Source organism: Ambystoma mexicanum, chromosome 2q (genome assembly GCF_040938575.1).
Source record: "Ambystoma mexicanum isolate Mex_15411 chromosome 2q, UKY_AmexF1_1, whole genome shotgun sequence".
Classification (NCBI taxonomy): domain Eukaryota; kingdom Metazoa; phylum Chordata; class Amphibia; order Caudata; family Ambystomatidae; genus Ambystoma; species Ambystoma mexicanum.
In genome coordinates this window covers 1,319,937,708-1,319,960,348 of record NC_090924.1, presented here as the reverse complement: position 1 = coordinate 1,319,960,348, position 22,641 = coordinate 1,319,937,708, and the positions used below count along the sequence as shown (strand labels likewise).

Below are 22,641 nucleotides of genomic sequence, written 5' to 3'. Positions count from 1 at the left end.
TAGTCTATAAATGCAGGGCAGCAGGGTATGACCCTTAGCCCTATGAGGCCTGAACAGGCTCACACAGGTGAGGTTCGTTTTAGTCTGTCCTTTGCTGGGCATGCTGTCAATGAGGATGCCTAAGGAGGACTGGTGAAATAGCTGGTGGGTGGAGCAGCTGAGAGGCCGGGCCTGGTCCCTGGTCACATGACCAGCCGCCTCCTCTGTTGTGATTGTGGTGCAACAAATAATCAAAATATTGTAACAGTGGTTCAGGGGTGTCTGTCTGGGGGTAGTCTTATGTCTTTATGAATTTTGCACCAAACATTAAGGGCATTTTAGGATATTGTTGTGAATGCTACATTTTTCTCAGTTTCTCCAAAATATGGTCCAGATCTAGCCCCATCTGCACCACTTCCTTGATGGATTTTATGGCCTCAGGAGGGTCTTTGCTTAAACGCTCATTAATAACTACACAATTCAGCTGTGGCTAAATCTCGTGTAAATCCAATCTATTCAAGATTGCAGTGGCGCCACCCTTATTTGAAGGCTTAATTATAGAGTTGCCTTGTTTAAAGGAAACTAGATTGTTGTGTTCCCATTTTGAATTGGTCCACAATCTTGATGGCGAGCTGTGTTAAATAGCAGTTTGAAAATGCGATTAATGCTGAATTTGCAATTTGAGTGGTGAACATACATTTTATTTTTGAACATTTCTTGAATTTGATCTGAGGTTGTTTTCAGGTTCCTTTGGAAAACCTACGCCAAATGTAATCCTGAACAATCTCACCGATAGTCTGAAGCTGATCCACATGAGATGTTGGAAATTTAAGCCTTTTTCAAGGACCTTTGTTCCACTTTCAAGTTCAGCACTAGAGATTTTTTTGTTGTCGAAGCAGATATGGCTTTTTTTTTTTTTAGGTTTTACAAGCCCTCCTTCCCAATTGGCGTGTTTTTATTCCCCTAGTGCTTTTTGCTGTGGCAATTACTTTTTTTCTGCATTTAGCCGTTTGATGTATATTAACTTTGGGATTACCGAAACATGTGAAATTTGGGAAGTTGTAGAAACCATTCATAAAAACAAGTTGTAGTAAATATTGGATTCATTTAATTTGTGGACAGGACCACATAGTCAGATTGTTCCCATCTCGGAGAAGCTACCAACCCAGAGCCCAGACGCAAGTACTCCATGTTGGTTCCTAAAAACACTGTATAAGGAAAGCAGAGCATCCTGGTAAGTACATTCTGCTTTTCTTGCAGGGCGAAATGAAAGATCCATCCACCAGGGGCTTGAATCCTGAGCCAACAACGACCCCAATGGCCCAAAAAACTAATTCACAGGAAGGAGACCCACCCACCTGAAGCAGAATTAGTGACAGATTGCTCCAGGAGGAGGCCGAAACTTGCTAACGCCAGACTCTGGCAGCTCAGATGACTGATGCACAAAGTGGCCCCTGCAGTACGAAAACTGATGTGAACGAAGATGGCCAAGAGAAGCATATTTGGTGGGATGTAGGGGTCCAACACCCTTCCAGTTGGCTGCAGCTTCCAAAATCAAAGCACAGGAACCTGGTGGTAAATGGTGGTAAACTGCAGTAAAACAGCCGGGAAACTGGTCCCAGGATGAGGACATGCAGCAGGATGATTCAGACCCAAAAAAGATGCCCAGTACCTGAAAAAGCAAACCGCAACCCAGGCAGGAGACATCAGTCACACCGTTATTTCCAACATCATTCCCACTATGGCCAAAAGTTTTCTGTGGCAAAAAGTCAGACTGGTAAGCCAATCTGATTACCTTTCATAATTCTGGCAAAACTGGGTGTAGAAAGAGGGTTTCCACAAATGTACCTTCACTCGCAGGGGCTGGCCTCTGCCAGCCCACTGTTAGGAAAGCTTTGTGTTGCTGCTTTCCTCTCATAGACTTCTATGGGACAACCCTGCTTCTTGCTTTGTTTGGATCTAACATTTTGGAGGTAGGCAAAGCCTTCTACTATACTTCCCTTGTTTTTTGTCAAATTCATATGGGGAAACTGGCTGATCAGTCCATAAGAATATCTGCACTGAGAGCTTGTATCTCTTTATGGAATTCTTGTATTCTTTTTTTACAACAGCACACATCACTCTAATGTACAGTTAGGATACTTTGTAAGTTTTTTTTTCTGCAGTGGCTTTTTGGTTGCATTTACAATTGTCCACGATGTGCTGTTGGCAGGAGCCATTCTTCTGCCATGTTTTATATTTTTTACTTGTGCACTGTTGCATTTACTGCAATTGGCAAGTAAGAGTGGCTATATTTTTCTTTGGCCTTGTTCCTGCCCTCTTGTCCAGAATTGCCCAATATCGGAAGCCCTTTCCTGGGAAAAGCATAGGCAAAGAGGCTGTGTTTTGGGCCGGATGTGGTGGCTGGGACTGTCTGGTCTCATTCCACATCCAGATGCCTGAATGTCTGTTGCTGGACAGATTCTGAGACCAGTTGATATCCACGATTGGATTCACTACCAGTTTGAATGGTGATGATCCTTACCATTAGTCGAATGGGACGAACTTACATTTCAAATCTTGGATAAAGGGACTATTGCAGCGAGTTGACAGAACATTGTTGGAGCCAAAACCCCTACCAAGTACAGCCCACTGATGACCTGGGGATGACCATTGTAACTGACCAGCATTGCCTCCAGCCAAGTGCTGATGAAGCCCTGCTCCTCTGTCCTGATCTCAAGAAGGCCCTCGTTGGTCCTTAGATCCCAGGACCGGTGGGAATAAGCAGTCTCGACCCCTGTTTGAGGATCCATGCAAGTGTTCTTGGACCAACCGCTGTACTAACCATCTCTCCTGGACTAACCCGCTGAAGCCGTCTCTGTTCCGAGTGCATCCTTGGAACTTTGATGATCTTCAGCTCCTGCTTCAAGACAACTGATCATGCATTTGTTGCCTTCATGCATCAATAGTAGCCATGAAGGTTCTGCTCCTTGTATCCATTGAAGATTGGTTGTCGCGTCTCTTGTTGCAATTCATCTTCGCTCCCTGGAAGTGTACTGGGGTTGCCTGCTCTGCAGAAGTCTTAATCTTTTATTCTCAAGGATGTTAAACTGGAAGGTGCCCAGAACCAACATTCAAGCACCCTGATCGGCCTAAACTAAATGTGGATGCTGATGGTGACCCCTGCACCCCCGACCCTGGGGCTCCATAAATTGCAACAAGCACAGAAGAACATGTCCCCAATGGCATACAAACCTCAGCAGTGGTCTCTGGAGAAATCTGAGTCAGAGGGGTAGGTCAACATACTTGTTCCTTTTATTTACCACTTGTTTTCCATAAGGTTACATGGGCGTAACATCCTGTCCACATCTCACTCTATACTGATTTAGATCAGTGGAGATCTGGTCAAGGATCCCCTCCTAGGCCTAACCTAGTGCAATGGGATTGAGTGAGTTACTTACCTTAACTTTCCTTATTTCTTCGAACGTAGGAAACGAGGACTTTAGGGCACGAGGCCCAAAACCTCTAACAATATTTGAATAGGTTTTATTGCTTAGTGTGAATTTGAAAGGCCTAATAAATAATAAGTAAACATGTATAATGTTGTACTTGCCTGTCCATGTTGAATTATTGGTGGTGTTCTGTGTGGACTCATTCGACCTCTAGACCACTCGCACCCCTCCTGAGTCGAAACTTTGCTGTTCTGTTACCAATCGAATTGGCCACAAAAACCACAAACACCCAGGAAGTGTAGTGGCCTGCACAGGGGCAGGAATTGCTCTAGACCAATTCAAACCATCTTAGTCTCTCAAACACTAGTAGGACTTACTCCATTAGTAACCCATTGGCTACCATAAAGGTCCATTGGGCTACCAAAGCGCAGTATCGACTTGCACTCCTAGCCTACCCCCTAAAACCAATGTAGGGTGATTTAATCACCAAAGGGCCAAAAGGTAGTGTTTAACTAGCACCCCAGGCGTGGGAGCCTTACGGGCGATGGTACCTATAGTATACTCCTACCTGCCCTATATTCCCATTTGAACTGTCACTTTTTGTAAACTGTGTAATTTAATCTATTTTTGTGATTCAGTGTATTGTATTGCAACCTGTATATTCTTGTAACTCTGTAAGCCTTGCATTTTGTTACTGCTGCGCCCTTTTACTCAAGGGTCTGGTGCGCATAAAAAGTGAATAAACAAACCATATACTCGTAAGGAATGAAAAAAACGGTGTAGTGGCAGAATGATTTCAGCAGAAGTCCCTTTAACCACCAAACTAAATTGGTGGATGGTGTTTTTTTCTTTACTTAAATTTGAGGGAAAAAGCTGAGCATAGCATTGGAACTCAAACCAACCAAAGCGTTAAACCTGGAGCTATTTACAGCACACTTGCTGTGAAAAATTGGGTAACGGGGAATGCAGTTTATAATCACTTTTGTTGGGTAACACATGAGAAAATAAAATATATATAGAGTTGCTAAATGTATGAGCTTTTAGCAACACATTTTTGTATGCCTTTGCCCACAATATATGCCCTTATTCTGCCGGCATAAAAAATATATTTTCATGCTAGCTATGCCGATATTGTCCATTGTGTCAGGAACAGGTTTGCAAAATTCCACAGAAGCTGAGGGTGGCCCAACAGAGTAGTTTTAAAAATACTCTTACTGTCAACACACATGGGGCGGGGGGGTGTAGGATAACAAATTCAGACACACCTCCGCGGATGAAATCTGCAAATATAAGAAAAGAATAAACAGATTCATTTCAAAATCTTTAATTTCCCAACCTTCTGGTGTGCATAGAATTATTTACAATCCTGCATGAACTTGACCGTCCTACAGGCCTTATTGCAGATGACTTGGTGCACCAACACCACCTCTGCAGCCCCAGTCCACCTACCCACCATTCGACTTCCACCCTGTATCAGAACTCGAAGTTGCCAACATTATCAAAAGTCTTAAGCCCTCCTGCTGCAAAGGGGATGCCGGTCCTGCACCCATTACCCAAGACGTTTGCCGAGAAACTCTCACCCCTCATCACAGCAATAATCAACTCATCATTCGCTGCAAAAACTGTCCCAGCCTCCTTGAAAGAAGCCTGTATCCCCCCGTTGCTAAAGAAACCTCTCGACCACAACCAGCCCCACAAACTACCGCCCCATTACTACCGTACTCTTCATCCTACAAATACTTGACCACGCAGCATACACGCACGGGTCCAACAATACCTCAAGGACACCCACATCCTGGGAGTCCATCAGTCAGGCTTCTACCTGTTAGGACAGTTTTTCTGAAGTCCAACTAAGGGCTTGGTAAAACCATTCAACTGAGAGCACAAGACTGCATTCTTAATAGAAGTCTGTACCAGCCGAGTATATGGTAGCATAGACTGAGCAGCCAGGCTTTAGGAGGGAGAGAGGTATGTAAATTCAGTACAAATACATTGTAGTACACATATGGTCCAAAGAAACGCAAACACTATATATTGTAAAAATAAAGGGTTTCTTGAAATACAAGAAGGCCCAGATAAAACTTGGGGGAAATAAACACCATTACAGATCATATGAACACATTATAAAAACACAACACTATGCTTTAAAGTACACAGACCAAAGCATAGACCTTATTTAGAAAATTATTTCTAGGGAAGTCTGACCTTATCAAACACATTTAGTATAGGGCACACCTGTTCTTGGGGGGAATAAAAACAATTAGTTACCTTGTGCATGAGACCCCCCCAGCCGGCCCATTGGACTGGTGTTTTCCCAAACAGCACTTTAAGATGGAATAGCAGCATCCGTGAAATGGATGGGGATGTAGATTCGTACTCCAGCATCAAATCAATAATGACAACTCAATGGTTTGGCAAAAGGAGTACGCTTAATGGCGAGTACAAAAAACAGAGTTATGAATATCAGCAGTTGCTCGATCTTCCTTCTCGCTTCAACTCCGATGAACTTCACGAGAATCACAACCTTTATACTAAAAACTTGTCATCGCCGATGTGAAATGCTAAAAATGTTTCATGCAATTCTATTGGTTATAGGAAGGTAACTTTACTATAGGTACTATATCTGTATATGATAGTGGAGTAAAAGGATTGTATAACTAGTGCGAGGTGTGGCATATAAGCCCTTCCTTCAGGATGACTACTGTGGACGTCACTAAAAGTACGTCTCATTGGTTCTACCGACTATAGGATCCTAGATTACTTGGTACATTGTGATTGGGTTGATACCACATCACCTTGTACGTTTCCACTCTGCTTAGCAGCATGCAGAATAGCAGCATGCAGAATAGCAGCATGCAGAATGGTCGACCAGGTGCAGGGTGCCCGTCAGCTCCCCTAGTCTCCCACCAACCAGTACCATCATCCATCACTGTCCCACTGGCCATGTATCAATTAGTTTCTGATTTGTAGGCCATGATGCTGCCTCTGTCTGGGAAAACTCGGATATCTGTACATGACTCAAGGCTGCGCGTAGGTGTGAAGGTCCCAACTCTTCTTGCTTGGCAGGTCACGTGTTTTAGGCACCGTGAAATAGTCTGTCTCCATGTAATTGGTGTATTTGATTTTAGCTTGCTGTCCACCAAATGCCTTCTGCTGCTTATCTCGACTCCTTTGAACAGGATACTCCGCTCTTGGCGTCATAAATTGTATTAGCCTGTGCCAGCTAAGATTACCTTGTTTTCTTTGCACGGGTCTCGTGCATCTGAATTTCGTTTCTTTGGCTTTCGATTTGCGTGTTTGAGGGCCTTCTCTCCTGGAGCCTCTGGTAACCTGCGGTTGGTTCTGCCAGTTTGCAAAGTGGACATATCCGTCATATAAAGTGCTCCATTTGAGGTAGATATGTATATGTGATGCTTGCCGCAACTAATTTCCTACCAAGCATAGCAAGCCACACAATTTCCTCAGCTTTCTTGCGTTTCCAAGCATATGTACACACGTAAAATGGTTGCATATCTTCATTGTTCTTATGGCATAAGCTTCCTATACTTGACATCGTCCTTTTACTTCAACTCAGGATGTCGGTTATCCTTGGTGTTTTGTCTCTTTTCGTCATTCACATGTCGTTTTGCGAGTCAGTGTTCTTGTGACGTCACCATTCGTCTTTTAGACTTTCGTGGCTTCTTCAGGCATCACGTTGTGACAATCGTCATTCTGTCTCACTTGTCGATAGTTTTCTCAATGGGTACCTTACACTCCAAGGTTTCTTAGGTGTAGGTACTTCAATAGGTGCTGTCTGTCTGATAGGTACCGGGCAGAGTCCCACTGCGGGGCTCTGCTTCTTTATTTGCTCACCATACGTCACATATCTCAGCATGACTGTTTCTGGAACTTCAAAATGATAGGTTGAAGGGCAGACCATATTTGAGGCCTCCTCTACACTCTCCACCCCCCACCTCCTCTGGGCGATTCATCGACCACTTTCATTTTTTCCCTTTCTATCCACCTTTTCTGCATCCTGTCTTCATCTCCCCTTCATCTTCTGGGTTCACACATGAAGGTCTGTAGATATGCCTCTTTAGAGTCCATATTTTTATTACTCCCTTCAAGGTTCCTGCGGTTCTGTCGTTTTGATCTTTGTTCCATGTCATAAGTTGACATTGTCCATTAGGGCTGCAATAAATCCATTTCCCCACGTAGTTTCTGTGTTTTCTTTGAATACTGGAACTTGGTTCCTTCTGGTGCGTGAATGCTAGCTTTCACAAAGTTTATTTCTTCATCAGTCAGGTCTTTGGGATTCCATTCTGACTCGTCATCAATCATGATCTTCATCCCTATGGCTTTTTTCGCAGTTTTATCATCACTAACAGGGCTCCTCGGAATTTCGAATGCGTCTGCCATCCATTGTGGAACCCATGAAAACAGTGATCCAAACCAACTGTCATCGTCTACTTCGTCAGTTTCGTCAATCATTTGATTCTGTAGTTTCGTCAGCATACCTATGGCTTCTGTTAGGGTTCCATTTTCTTCATCATGAGAAGGTATAAATGTGCAACATGATTCTCTGATTTTTGCACAAACTCCTCCGTCCATAGCTGTGATCATGTCAAGGACGTATCGGTTCTGCAGAGTCATTAGTCGAATCGACCTTAGTTCTTCCTTGATGGCGTTGAATCCCTTTATGGTTGAATTGATTGTCTGCAGTAACTCCCATCTGGTTATCTGTAACCATTTGCTCCAACTTGGATTCTCGGCATGAAAATTGTTGTGAACTGTCATGGCCACAGAACTAAGGGCCAGTTCTCCCTCATACCCAGGGTCCAAATGGACCCAGTCCTGGCGCCTCCGGTGCCAGGCTCATGTAAGTGTGCCTTGCACACACTGTGCCTAAGGCACGTGCTGCAGGGACGGATGTGGCCATAGAACAACATTGGAAGGCACGTGCAGGAGTCCCTGGGTGGAGCAAGGTGGAGCCACTAGGCAGGGCTAAAGGGAGGGGCCAGGGCCAGCCTGTATAAGGCCAACCCATCCACATACCTCTGCTTTGCGTTTTGCTTTTGCAGGGTAACGCTTACCGCTGTTCTTACCTGTGAATCCACTTGATTCCAGCTGCTTCATCTCTGAAGACCTCTTTCTGCATGCCAGCATCTCCACCGCTAAAGGCGCTTCTTACCTGATTCCAGCTGCTCCATCGCTGTGTGCGCCTCTTACCTGAATCCCATCACTGCTGGAGTCAAAGCCTTCTCACCTGATCTCGGCGCCCAGCTACCTGGAACTCCACTTCGTTCCTCTTCTTTGCGGCATCTTCACCCTGCAACCGCTGAGCTGAACGAGCATCCAGACTTCGTTCTTCACCGTCCGCCTTCTCCTGCAAGAGAAAAGAGAACACAACAGGTTACAATTCATAACAATAACGAACGCTTGGCTGCCATACCAGTGACTATAGTTCCATTATAAAGGCCAACTTCCCAGTTCCATCACGCTCCAGGAACTCCCCGGATTTGCTCCACGACTCCGATCTGCTGCTTCATACCTATTGGAATGTGATTAGACATTGCAAGAATTATTATTGAACAAGACAAAGACATTATAATAAATGAACTATAATCGCAACCAAAAGACTTAACCTTCTAAGTGGATTGGTCGCAGCCGGTCTGGATGAACACTACCATGGACCAGTGAAGCAACTCGGTCCGCTCTACGTGCCCCTGCTAAGATGAGCAGGACGGATAGCTCAACATTACAACACAACAGGTGAGCTTGCATGGGAAAACGCTTGCACACTTCATTTTGGCACAAGAGGGTTGAGGGAAGTCACAACACCCACACGCCATTCTCATTAGCTCTCATCTTCTCTCAGGGTCAATACCGGCATCCAGAACAGCAGGCTCCGCAGAAACCGGGAGAGGGAGGCGATCCAGAGGAGCCAAGTCGAGGGAGGGCTCCAACCGTGCCCCAACGCCCCCGCAGAGACAAGGTGAGCATAACATGAACACTGATGTCTGACTGAACAGCTTATGTTCATTCAGAATCCCATCAAAAGCTTCTATTGAATTGGCAGAGAAATCATTTTCTCTTTTCATTCTGCTTCTTCTACAGATCTCTTCTTCCTCAGGTGAGCATCTGCTTTTAGAAAACTGTCAATATTCAAATCACTTTTTGGAATTACCAGCGCTGGAACATGGACATTTACTAATGTGCACATACCTCCCCAGTTTTTCGGCAGTCTAATGTATGCTTTGGATCCACATGCCCAATAATGATCCATGGTCACTGCAGTACCATGTACCATTCCTGGAGCTTCAACGATTTGTCCACAGTTCTGGTTTTCTTGTACCATTGTTTCTGAAGCACAGTTTCAAATTCTCCAATGGCACTATCTGTAGGGGTCCTCCTCTGTCTTCAACCCATGTCAATAGTTGTGCAAGTTTTGGCCATAGTGGCTTGCATATCTTCTGCGCATTTTCAATTGCTTCTTTGCAGGCTCCGGTGACATCCATGCTTTGCAGATCACTACTTCTTTCTCCCATCCGTGTGGTGAAAGCACTGTTCCCCATATCTGCATTTGGCCTCTTCCATTTTCTGGCCTCTTCTGGAGTTCTTCCTTGGACGTTCATCTTTTGATTTGCTTATCCTCTGATCTCCGCCCCTTTAACTCCAGGCTTCTCGTACCTGATCACGATGTGCTTCGCCTTTCCATTGTTTCTTGTCTTTGTCCTGGACATAATCTTCTTCGTTTGGATCAGTTGCTTCAGTTGCCCATTTCAGTGAGGCATCATTTTCCATGAACTGGCCTCCTGTCTTGCACATTGCTACCTGTGATAGAGTGCTGTCTGGACGTCAATTTCTACAGCTACAAAGATCTTTGATTTACCCATGCTGTAGGGTAGGAGTGCACAAACAAAGCATTCCCCCTCCTTCTTTCATGTGTTTGTACCATATGTTTTTTTTCCCAGATGTGGTGTGCTGTCCAGGTAATCATTTAGTTCACTGTCATCTCCTTGTATGCTTTTCAAGGTTTTCATGTAGTTTGCTATCATCACATCCTTGATAACATCCATGTAGCTGCTTCTCACTGGGGATTTCGCAGGCACTTCCATCCATGGTTCAGGCCTCTTCATCTGTACCAATGAGGTAGGTGAAAGTCAAGGGCATCTCTCCTCCTGGGGGAGAACATGGTTGCTATTTTTATTTCTCAACTCAAACATTTTATGAAAAAAGGCTAATGCTTTAATACAATCTTAGACAATATTTCTGGATTCTGCTGGTTCCTCTTGCGGGTTGCATGTACGGAAACAATTCTCCCTCTTGCCTGGACGCTGGATTGTCTGTTACCTCTGGATACAGTTCTCTTTCTACGTATGAGGAAATGTCAAAATCAGGTAATGTGGTCAGCACATCTTTTAGTGTGCATGTTTAAAGTACACGAGTTCACAGTTGATGCATCTTATTTGCATCATTCCAGACGACATGTCGTGTCTTTGTTCGTGTAACAAGAAAGGTCTCTGGCAAAGCTTTCTCAATCGGTCCCTCGGCTGGAAGCTTCAAGGTTTCTTCCGGAAACTCTGGTGGAGATTGGAGAGTTTAATTAGTACTATAATACCATACAGGAGCATGCATAGCTGTGTTGATTTTGCTGGGTCTCTGAACTCGACGATGTCAACACCGGCAGGTCTTCCTAAAAGTTCTTGAAATTCCTCTATTAGGTGAAAGAAGACATTGTTCGCCGATCTGCTGTCTTCTCGTGACAGGGACATTTGTTTTTTCCCTTTCTGACTTCTGTAACAGTTCGGTACTCGCTGTGATTGGCTTCTACGATCTACGTTGGTGTAGAGTGACTAGGATTATGATGCCGTTCAAAATTCGCATCTTCCGCTTGGGACATCCTCTCTGTATTCGGGAAGTAGGAAGAACTGCTTGGAGATCAGCAAGCAGCCTTCTTATTGTCTTGTTGTTTTCATGATCTTGCAGAAATTCAGGGATGCTCGTGAGCCTTCCCACTACTGATGGGTGGAACCTCAAGACTAGGTCAAAGTATTTCAAAACGTCTTTAGTGATGTCGCGACTGTGGGATGCCATTTGTGAGTCCAAACAATGTTCCTGTCTTGAAGGAGTCTGGATACTGTATTTTCTTCCAACTCGTTTGTCTGCAATTGAAATTTGACGTTCTTTTCATATCAAGGCTTCAGTGTGCCTTAGTCTAAAGTTCAAAGTCGATAACCTACATTGTGGCTTACATATGCACTTCTTTCCTTCACCCTGCAACTAGGATGCACAGTGTCCATATTTATGTCCGTATCCTCTTCTCCTTTTGCTCAGAGGAATGTCCATTTTTAAGCTACAAATTTGCACGAAAGTTCTTTGTCTTTGCTGCTGGTCATGCGTCCTTCCTCGTCATGGATCTCGTCTGCATGTGCTGTGGTTCTTCCCCCTTGTCTGTAGTCTCTTCGCGGTGGGGTGCAGGCAGGGGGATTTCTTCGACGTATGGCTTGATATCACCCAGGAAGATCCAAGCTATTCTTCCTTGTAGCTTGACTGCAGATAGAGTAACGTCTTCAACTGTGAACGGTCCAATGAACCTTGGCTCATCCCACTTTTTCCTTGATTCCTCACCAGGCCGGGTGTCTCCAGGGAATATTGGAGGAACACAGACTCTGAACTGTGTCTGCAGTAGCATCTCCTCCTGCGCTCTGTGCACCCTTTTCGTCGTCGCTGCAGCTGGCCTGTAATTACAGTAAGACAAGATGTCATGCAGTTCAAGTAATTTTGCATTTCAGACCTTAAGATTTCACTTGTCTGCTGGGCATCACACCTAGCTCTGCTTTGGGTGTCGAGGGAGCGCGCATCCTCTTCCTGTTGCTATTTCGTGCGGCATAAGGTGATGGTCAGAACCATGCTGGTTTCTGAGTGAGTACAGTGCCAATGGAAGGCAGTGCAGCCATCCTTTCTTTAGAGTAAGCTTCAACTTGGCTATCCTTTCCTATAACAAGTTGTTGAGCGTCTCACAGATCCCATTACCTTGCGAGTGATACGCCGACGAGAACTTGTGCTTTATACCAAGTAACAAGCTAATCTGTTCATAAACTTCACGTATGCACGAGCAGGTCGCACCAGTGTCAACTAAGAAGGAATATTCTTTACACCCTATAACAGCCACCCTTGGTTCCTGGTGAGGGTCTGGTGTCACTGATAGAACACATCCGGTATCCCAGTGAGCTGTCCTCGTCCATATACAATTTTATCCCATTTAGTGTGTATGGTCTTCCCCATCACCAGTGTTAATTCTTATCCCATCGTTCACAGCCTGACCCATACTTGTTTGCGACATTTGCATCAGTGACTGTTGGGACTGTCCCTGTGGACAATTTATCAAAGTCTGGGGTTGCGAGCTTTGCTGTGCTCCTGGCGTTTGCGGTTGCATCGTGTGATTTTGCGCAACTCCATTTCCTCCCTCTTGTAATACGACAGGTGGATTCACCATACCTACTCTGGTTCCTTGGTCGTTTTGCACCATGCCTTGACTTCTGCATGTGCGTGCTAGGTGCCCTGTCATCCCACACACCCAACATATTGGCGGTGGTCTGGTCATTTGCCCATTTGACATGCCCTGACTTTCATGTTGCATATTTTGGAAACCTCCCTGATTACTCTGCCATCCTCTTCCTCGAAAGCCTCTTCCTCTGGAGTAAAACCCATTATTGCCCTGATTACCCTGCTGTTGATTATCGGCCTGCTGCATGTTTGATCCGTCTGTTAGTTATCATTGCCCCCACAATGGCATATTTTGACATTTTCTTCTGCACTAATTTTGCGTGCTCACCTTTTCGTGTAGCTTCTTTTTTGCGATTATTCTTGCAGCCTGCAGTAGTGAGCTATGGTCCACTGTATTTCAGACCACCGTTTGGCCTAGATTCCTATTATTTTCTTGAGCTGCTTCTGTACCTGATCTGGCATATATATGGTAGAACATGGGTATAGACTTCCCCGAAGATTCCCGCGTTTCAAGTACCCACGTGTCTTGGAAATTCTGAATGTAAAGCAAAGGGTGTTCTGACTCCTTCATTTTCCATGACATTATAGCTCCCATGTCAGAAGTATCCGGATAGTGATCGTAATGCCTTCCATACTCCGGCTCTGCAATTGTTAAACGGTGCTCTGTCATGCGCGGTATTAACTGTAGTCACACCAGAGTAACCTGCAAGTGTCCACGCATCCGCTCTATCACCAAGTATGGCGATTAAAAGACCCTTGATATCCCCTATAGCTAACGTGTTCCCTCCCGTCATTTTTTCTAACTCATGTAGCCATTTTCCGGCTCCCGAAGTCAGAATTGGAAGCTTGTTTTACAGGTATTCCTGATCGATGTGTGGCCATGGAATATACTGTGGTGTCGCTCTGCCTTTCTCGAGCAACGGATATTGGAATGCATAGTCCGCTCTCTTTTCTCAGTTTTCCTATAAACTGCAGGAGTGATATTTACGCATTGCCGCCTACCTGGTAATGTCCTCAGTCGGCTCACATAGGGTGGTGGAGACACCCTCCCCCCCTCTGACCGTATAATATTTCTTCGCGTCGGCCTGACTGTGTGGCTGATTCCGATGCTCAGTGCAGACCCACTAGAATCTGACCATCTTATTCCCTTTCCTCAAGAGAATCGTCTTTCGCATCTTCCTTTTCCTCATATTCCTCTTTGTGTCTGACATCATCTGTGCCCAACTTGTGCAACTTCTTGCATCCTCCTTTTTCTTACTGATTTCCAACCTATCTAGGGATAGCTATCTATTCTTACTATTCATGGAGACATCCTCAGCATCAGAACGCAAAGTGCTCTCGGCGCTCGTCCTCCACTTGAGGTACTTATTTTAGCCCGATCTCATCATATATTCTATCGATCGTCTCTCGATGCTTCTGGTGTCGAAGTCATCCTTGATATTTGCCCTAGACATGCCTGGTACTGAATCGTACTCGGGAGGGGGGAGGTATAATTCTTTGATTTCTTCCCAGTCTACTACTGTATCAGGTTTTTTTAACCTCTTTCTAGATATTTAAGATTGTGTGCTCTGTCTCCGCTTACATTCTATATCATTTAATTCTCTGCACCTCCTCGCTTCCTTTCTGACCCTATCTTCTTCCTTTCTATGTTCAGTGCCGGTCAAGTGGCACAGCGAGTAGAGCGCCCGCTTTGACACCCGTGCAGAGCCTGTTAACGCAGGTTCGAATCCCGGCGGGGCCAAACTCAGCCTTTCATCCTTCCGAGGTCGATAAATGAGCACCACACACCGTGGGTAATAATAAGCAGCGCTCAGATACCTGAGGGTTTGTAGCGCTATATAAAAGCCTAATTATTATTATTATTATTATTATTATTATTTGCCCTTCATATTTCCTCATCCCTTTGTCTCCTTATTCTTATCTCCCGTATCTTTTGCTCATCTTCCATTCGCCTTTGTTCCTGTCTGTCTTGATCATTAGATGCTCTGTTTATGATCTTGTTGTCTTTCTTATTCTTTGCGATAAAACTGCTCTCGTCTCTGCCTCTTTTTTCGCAATTTTTTCGTCTCAATCCTTTTTCCTGTTCCTTCTCAGTTCTCCGTACATAGTCTAACTTCTCTTTTCGATTCACGTCATCAATGCTTTTACCATAGTTTCAATAGAATCTGACCTCCCATCTATTTGTTCTGTTCGAATGCTATCTCATCAGTTCTATCCTTATTTCTTTTCCATCTCTTGCCTTCTCTCTCTGTATCGGGAGATGTACTTGCGTGTGCCTGGTCTTTCCTCTCATATTCACATCTCTCCTTGTCCCTTGGAGGCAATCTCTCTACCTCGATCTTTATTCAGGCTTTCGTCAGTACTTTGCGTAGGTGACTCGTATGCCGGGTTGCTGTACCCCGTGGCTGCTTTAAGCTCTCTTAGTGGGTATAATCCTTCATCCTTACTGACTATGATTTTTGTTTCAGACGGGGCAGGTGGCGCGGAAGGCGTCTCACCCCCCCTCTGTACATACGTTAAGTATCCAATCTAACGGTGGCTCCTCCTCCTTATCCTCTTGGTACGTCTTCCAAAGCTCTAAACTAGCTAGGCGTTTATTTAACTTTTTACCTTTGTATGTGGCGTGCAAATATGTCATGTGCTGTAGGTCCGCTTTAGACAGCGATCCACCCTGTGGCCATGGCATAAACATTTTGTTCGCGGTTCCTTTAACCCATTCTGCACTATACTTTTTCAGCTTGGGTGCATGTTTTGGCAACTGTTTGCACAGGTGTACTAATGGAGTCATATCCTCCATGCTTAAATCTGTTCCCCTTTCCTTCATATAACACTTGTTATACCCTTCTGTTTCTTTAAATAACTTCAACAATATGAGCGAGGACCAATCGTCGCAAGCTCAAATCCTGTTTTTCTCACAAAAATGATACTTCCTTTTCCAACCAACAAATATCAATTCGTATTCTACAATATCTGTTACTTAATAGCGTAATTTTTTATGCTTGTTCCAAACTGCATGGGTGTCCCTTCCAAGGGACGGGAGACGGAACTTTTTTCACCAGAGAAAACCTTCCCTTTTAAGTTAAGAGCCGCGTGGGGGTGCAGCCCTGGCAGCATCTGCCACACTGACTCCGCCCTCCGGCGTCACACCGAAGTCCCCTTTTCCGCGTCAATGGAAACTGCTTGAATTCACCAGCACGCCTGGGTTTGGCTTCAGCCATGTAATTCCAAGCGCAGATACTTCTGTGGTTTTTTTTGTCTTTATCATATAGGTACTTGGTCCTCAGACGCAACACTCCTCCCCACAGCATGTCGACTTCTGCCCAGACTATGGTTGGCAAGCTTGTACCGTGTAACACCCTTTCCTCATGGTCTCTGAAGAACAGACTAGCCAGGTGGAGGGAGCTCTTCCAGAGGACCTGAATGAATTCGTCTACCATCGATCCAGGCCCAAGGTAGGGCCTTTATCCTCCATCGCACCCCACAAGAGACTCCTTCCTAAGGACTTGCCCATGCGGGAGGGACCACTCGGGTTCTCGTACCAGCACGTGCACTGAGGCTACCCCAGCTACCGGCCGAGTGATCCTTGGATCCTTCCGGTGATAGTGATGAGGGACCGGAAAGTGTTTACCGGGTCTTCACCAAGGGGCTGCGCCCTAGTACTGGCAATATGTCTGAGGGGGTGCCTAAACGCCGAGATGGTAACACCTACCTGGCCTCTGCCTGAGGAGCAGGTTAGGCCTCATGATCCACACTGAAGAGTCCTAGACGAGGCTGGGCCCAGTGAGCCGTGCAGCACGACGCGGGGAAGTGGAAGGCAGCTCGACAAGATGGCTGTTGTGCCGGACATTGGCACCCATCCGCCACCGCACCAGGAAAAGTAGCAAGTCGAGGAACAAGTGTCGAGGTGGGACTGTTGTCAACCAGGTACGTGGCCTACATCCTTTCCTTTATTTGCGCAGGTTCCAGCTGCGTCCATATGGGCAGGGTATGCAGCAGCTCCAGTAGCCTCCCGCTACCCCGACAATATCACCTACCACCCCTGGCCTGTACGCTCCTGTAATCTCCTCGGATGGGGGTCATCCTCGGGGATGCCATCAGGGACGTGCTCCCTCCAATGCTTCCGGCGCCTCTGGCCACAGCGCAGCCTCTGCCACCTGCTCCGGCACCCCAACTGATTGTGCAGGCGGTTCTTTACCAGCCTCTGGCTCCGGTCCCCATGCCTCAGCCTCCGGCGCCCAATACTCCTCCACCGGTGCCAGATCCTCCGGACCCTCAGGTGGACGAGGAGGACACCGACAACCCATCTTCAGCCAAGGCCTTCCACAAATGTTTTGCAGGGCTGGCAGAGTACCTGGGCCTGCCTCAACCCGAAGTCCTCACGTGACGCCCCTCTGCTAAGACTGGAATCATGATGCAGAATGACGTGGTCACCCTGGCCAAGAAGGGTTGGCTCAAGCCCCACTCGGTCCAGCCGGTCAATCGATGCCTGGATGCCAAGTACAGGCAGATGGAGGGGGGGGGGCACACACTCCTCAGTGATTGCCGCGGCATCACTATACTACAAGCCTCAGTCGTCCTCGGCCTCTTCCTCTGCAGCGCTGCTAGGCAAGGAGAAGATCTTGGAGTACTGGAAGAAACTGCATTCCAACGCATCCTTGCATCTTCGTCAGGCCAATGCAGATTCCATGCCGGCGGCCGTTAACCGGAGGTTGTGGCAGGAAATTGCTGATTTTCTCCCAGAGCTTCCTACGCAGCGCCAAGCTTGTTTCAAGGCTGGACTGTGGCGCAGGACATCATGGAGTCCACCGTGGCCCGCATTGGCACCTCTGGCCGGGCCATCTGCATTGCCACGGACATGAGAACATCCTGGCTTCGTGCTACTAATTTCATCCCGGACATGGACGCATATTAGACCTGCCGTTCGAGGTGGGTGATCTCTTCCACTCCACCACGGACAAGGAGCTGGACAAAAAAAAAACAGCTCACAAGCACCAAAATCTTTATCCAGACTAAGACCATGCCCATATTGTACACCAAGTCACGGCAGCGCTCCGACAAGAGGTGTACATACAGAGGGTTCTGCGGCTTCCAAGAACGGAGATCCAGGCAGCCGGACCGCTCGCAACTCAACATCGGCGCAAGCAACAAAAGGGGGTGGGAGGGTCAGGGCTTTTTCCAGTCCCCCTCCTCCGCAACAGTCTCAGAGGGAAAGAAGGCATGACACGCCCCTCCGGGTCCACGTGTCTCCAGTGGGGGGGGGGGGCAGGCTTGCTCTCCATGCACAGTTCTGGCGCCAGAATTTCAGACCCCTGCATCCTCTTCGTAGTATCCACGGGGTAGTGCCTGCCCATCCAGCCTCTCCTCTCCTCCACTCCCTGAAGTTGGGACAGTAACTCTTTTGGCGGAGATCCTCTACTGCTTGTCTCTCGACGAGCGACCGGAAGTCCCAGTCTCCCAGCGAGGTTTGGGCTTTTACTCCAGGATTTTCGCCATTCAGAAAAAGGACCAGGCAGGCCTGAGAGTTGTGCTGGACCTTTCCACCCTCAACCTCTCCTTACCTCTAAAAAAAAATGCAAGATAGATACGCCAGCTTTTATAGTGGATACATTGTGCAAGGGAGACTGGATGTGCTCACTGGATCTGAAGGACGCGTACTTGCACGTCCCGATTTGGCAGCCCCATCGTTCCTCTACGATTCAGCATCATGGGCTTCCATTTCCAATACAAGGTGCTTCCTTTTGGCCTCAACTCAGCCCCCTCGGTCTTTACCAGACTCATGAATACAGTGGCAGCAGGTGGGGCAGAGTCATCCACCCCGCACCTCAGAAACTAGCCCCCACTGCATGGTTCCTGAGCAGGTAACGCCTTCGGCACCTCGGCCTCTCCCAGGCTAATCTAGAGATCGTAAGGGCAGAAGGAGCAAGGCTACCAGGGCCAAGTATAAAGGTAAATGGACCAGGTTCTGCCACTGGGCGGACTCCAAGAAAATCCACCCCCCTGGCATGTACTTTGGACGACATGCTCTCCTAGGCGCACCTTGCCCACTCAGGCGTGCAGATGGACACTTGCCGAACTTATCTCGCAGCCTTCGGGGCTTACAGGAACTCGGAGGAGGAGGTCTTCTCCTCCAATCCGATTGTCACACATTTGACGGGACTCGCAAGGCTCTACCCGCCCATCAAGAGACCACAACCCCTGTGGGATCTGAACATAGTCTTGGGTGCCCTGGCGCACAAACCGTTCGAGCCAGTGGCATCCGCGCACATCAGGCTGGTCACCATTAAGATGGCCTTACTAGTCGCCCTCACCTCGGCTCGCAAAGTCGGCGAAATCGAGGCGCTGGTCGCCTCAGAACCATACACTACCTTTCACAAGGACAAGGTAGTCATGTGCCTGAGGACACCCCAGCATTCTTGCTGATGGTGCCGTCTGCTTTCCATTTAAACAAGGAAATAGTGTGTCCTACATTTGTTTGCCGATCCGAAGGACAAGGCAGAGTTCTGCACTGCCAGGATGTCAGGCGTGCCCTGAAATTCTACCTTGACAGGACCAAGGGCTTCCGCAAGTCATACGCCCTAGTTGTCACTTTTGGAGGTGCAAGACACACTATCAGGCCTCTGTATCCCGCTGGATGGTCTCGGCCAACAAAGAAGCATACGAGGGGCAGCACAAGCCATTTCTGGAAAACCTGCACACCAACGCAGTCGAGGCCAAGGCAACGGCCATTGCATTACAGCGCCTTGGCCCTTGGCAAGTCATAAGCAGGGCGGCCACCTGGGCCACTCCCTGTGCTTTCTGCAAGCACTACTGTTTGGATGCCTGCTCTAGATCTGATGCGGCTTTCGGACAGGTGGTTCTCAGGAACCTCTTTGCTTAGGGAGGTGCTCATCTCCACCTTGGGGCTACATTCAGTTGTAAACGCCCATGCAGTATGGAGGAAAGGGGACGGGACGCAAAAGTAATTAGAAGTTACTCACCGTAGTTACTAAAGTACTCTTAGTTCTTTGTCCCCTTTCCTCATAAGTCCCACCATCCTCCATCCCCCACACCCCGGGCGTCATTAGGCAATATTATTTTAGTGTTGAAGCGTCTATGGGGACTGTGGTGTGGCGCTGGAGGGCGGAGTCAGGGCAACGCATGCTCCCAGGGCCAAACGCCTCTAAATTTAAAGGGGAAGGTTTTTTCTGGTGAATAAGGTTCCGTCTCGCGTCTCTTGGAAGGGACGTCCATGCAGTATGGAGGAAAGGGGACGGGACGGAAGAGTAAGTTAGTCACTACGGTGAGTAGCTTATAATTTCTGTATCAATTGAGTATATTCGTCTCGAGATGGGCTTGGTCTCATTAAGAACTTTACTATTAAAACGGAGAGGCATTCTATTTTTAAAGGCATTTATGTCCCTCTTATGCCCATTGACAACTTGGAGACTGTACAAATAAATACTGTTTAGTTTAGAACACACTGCTGAAATGAAGGACACATTTGTGAGTATTTAAGGAGACATGCCCCTTGATAAACTGGGCACCTGATTTTAAACGGTGTACAGAGTTCCAAGCACTAAAAGGTGCCTTCACCCGAAGATTAGTGAAGTGGGACTGGTTACAAAATTATGAGCAGCTATCACAGTTGCATGGGTACTCACAGATGGCATATGTAATGCTGTGGGATGTATTTACCCATGCATCCGAGCCCTACCTCAAAACTGTGCAGTACTGACATGAAAACATCATGATGGCCAGAGCTTCCCAGAAAATGCCCAGGGAAGTGCATGAAGAATAGGCGGCCACCCATTTTTGCCGATGTTATGGGCACAGAAGGACACTGCCTAAAACCACCATTGGACTACCCACACAGTCTGTAACCATTGGGAGTGGCAATGCTGATAGCCAAAAGCAAACCCATAACTGTTGGGAATTCATTTTCTTAAATCCCAAAAAGGGGTGCAGTACCAGTACTCGCCACTATCCAAAAGCCGGCGTTTTAAAACCACCAGATTTTATTTTTTGTAAAACTGAATAAATGAACCCAGAGCATGCCAAAGAAAGACATTTTAAGAGGTGGATCCAATGTAAAGTTATATTCTGAAGTGACTTGAAGGTTTATAACAAGACTGGCTGAGCTGTGGATTTCAGCAGTTTAAGTAAATTTGGACTGAAAGACACTAAAAATCTAAGTGTTTAAATTGACAGAGTGACCTACTTTGAGTGTCACATAGGTTGCAATTGTTTAAATGTCATAGTTTTGAACTTAGAATCAGCATTCTAGCTGCATATGTAAAACATTGTATTGACTTAAACTGGGGAACAAAAAGTGACATTTTATCTGAAACCTGGCTTAAGGAACTGAATTCTGCCCACCAGCCACCCCCATCAGGAGTGAAACTTGAGTCACAGCTGTGTTCCCAGGCCTATCTGCCTTTTGCTGGCCACACTAAGGATATGCCATCTCTCTGATAATTGAATTAAGGGGAGCCCCCACAGAATACAGGAGCTCTGAACAAAGCCCTGTCCTGACTCAGGCAGATGGTTTATTACAGATGTCGTAAATGTAGCTTCCTCCTGAAGCAAAGGGGAGGGGCACTGCCTGTGAGAGCAAGCTGGCTTGGCAGAACTGGAAAAACCAGAAATTCAACCTTGTGCTGGAGGAAAACCACACCCCTTTGTGGTCAGAACATAACTCTAAAAAGATGAATAACTCATAGTACGGACATGTGAAAATTTGATAAATGATACCATAATTCTTGTGATTTTTCTGCCCACATTTTAAGAGGTTTTTAGAACCGGTGGTATGTTCAGGGGGGTTTTAGCGGAAAAGAGGATATTACTCAAAATGTGTGCATGTGAAAAATCTGACACTTCATCAATTAATGTCCATACTCCTTGCGCACATGTGTGTAAATTTGGGTTAATGTCCGGTATTGCAAACCAGTTAAAAAGTGCAAAATATTGCCATTTCTGAATGCAAGCTCTCAGGAAGAGCAGAGTTGGACAGGGTATACCTCCTGTAATGCATGATGGGTGCATATGATTTTAAAACCATATGTACCTCTGCAAATATGTATTTGGTTCAAATCTAGATTTGTGTGCAAGTTGACAGGAGGAGTGGACGTTCTGCAGGCTGTAAAATGACATCACTCTGACACAACTTAGCCCCCCCAATCAGGGGAGAAATGAAAGCTTGGCCAATGATAAGTGGAGAGGGGCTGGCTAGTGATGCTGCTCACACACACCCATTTTCAAAACACATAAAAGCGGAGAGACAGGACAGATAGGGACCTTCAAATCCATTTGCAGCTGGAAGCTCTGCCGGGAAAATCCATACTTTACCTCCATCAATCTCCAGAGAAAGCTGTGCAGAAAGACCCAGAGAAAGCAGAGCAGTATCCAAAACCAGAGAGAGCTGAACCGGAGTGCAGTCCAAAACCTGACCAGATCCGTGGCAAGGCATATTTTAAAATATAGTGTGAGTACCTAGAAAACTGTGCAGAACCAATCTCTTAGTTAAAATAATATAATCCAAGCTATTTTAATCTAAGTAGAACTGCCTCCTAACTGTCACCTGTCATTTGTAAAGCTGTCACCTGTCATTTTCTAGTTGCAAGCTGCACTTGTCTTTTTAACTTTAAAATTTCAAATCTGAAAAACGACCTTTATTTAATCGCTCATATCTCCTACGAACCTAGAACCGCATTCCTACCCCCTATAGTTTTGCCGCAATCGTGAAAAACGCACTCGCGAATTTGCC

The 22,641-nt window shown here is 46.4% G+C and overlaps 1 protein-coding gene across 5 annotated transcripts in view; it reads left to right on the top strand.

Annotated features, from left to right (window-relative positions):
* Positions 1-22,641, top strand: part of SLC4A7 (solute carrier family 4 member 7) — a 1,353,206-nt gene that overhangs the window by 707,624 nt on the left and 622,941 nt on the right. The window lies entirely within an intron of this gene.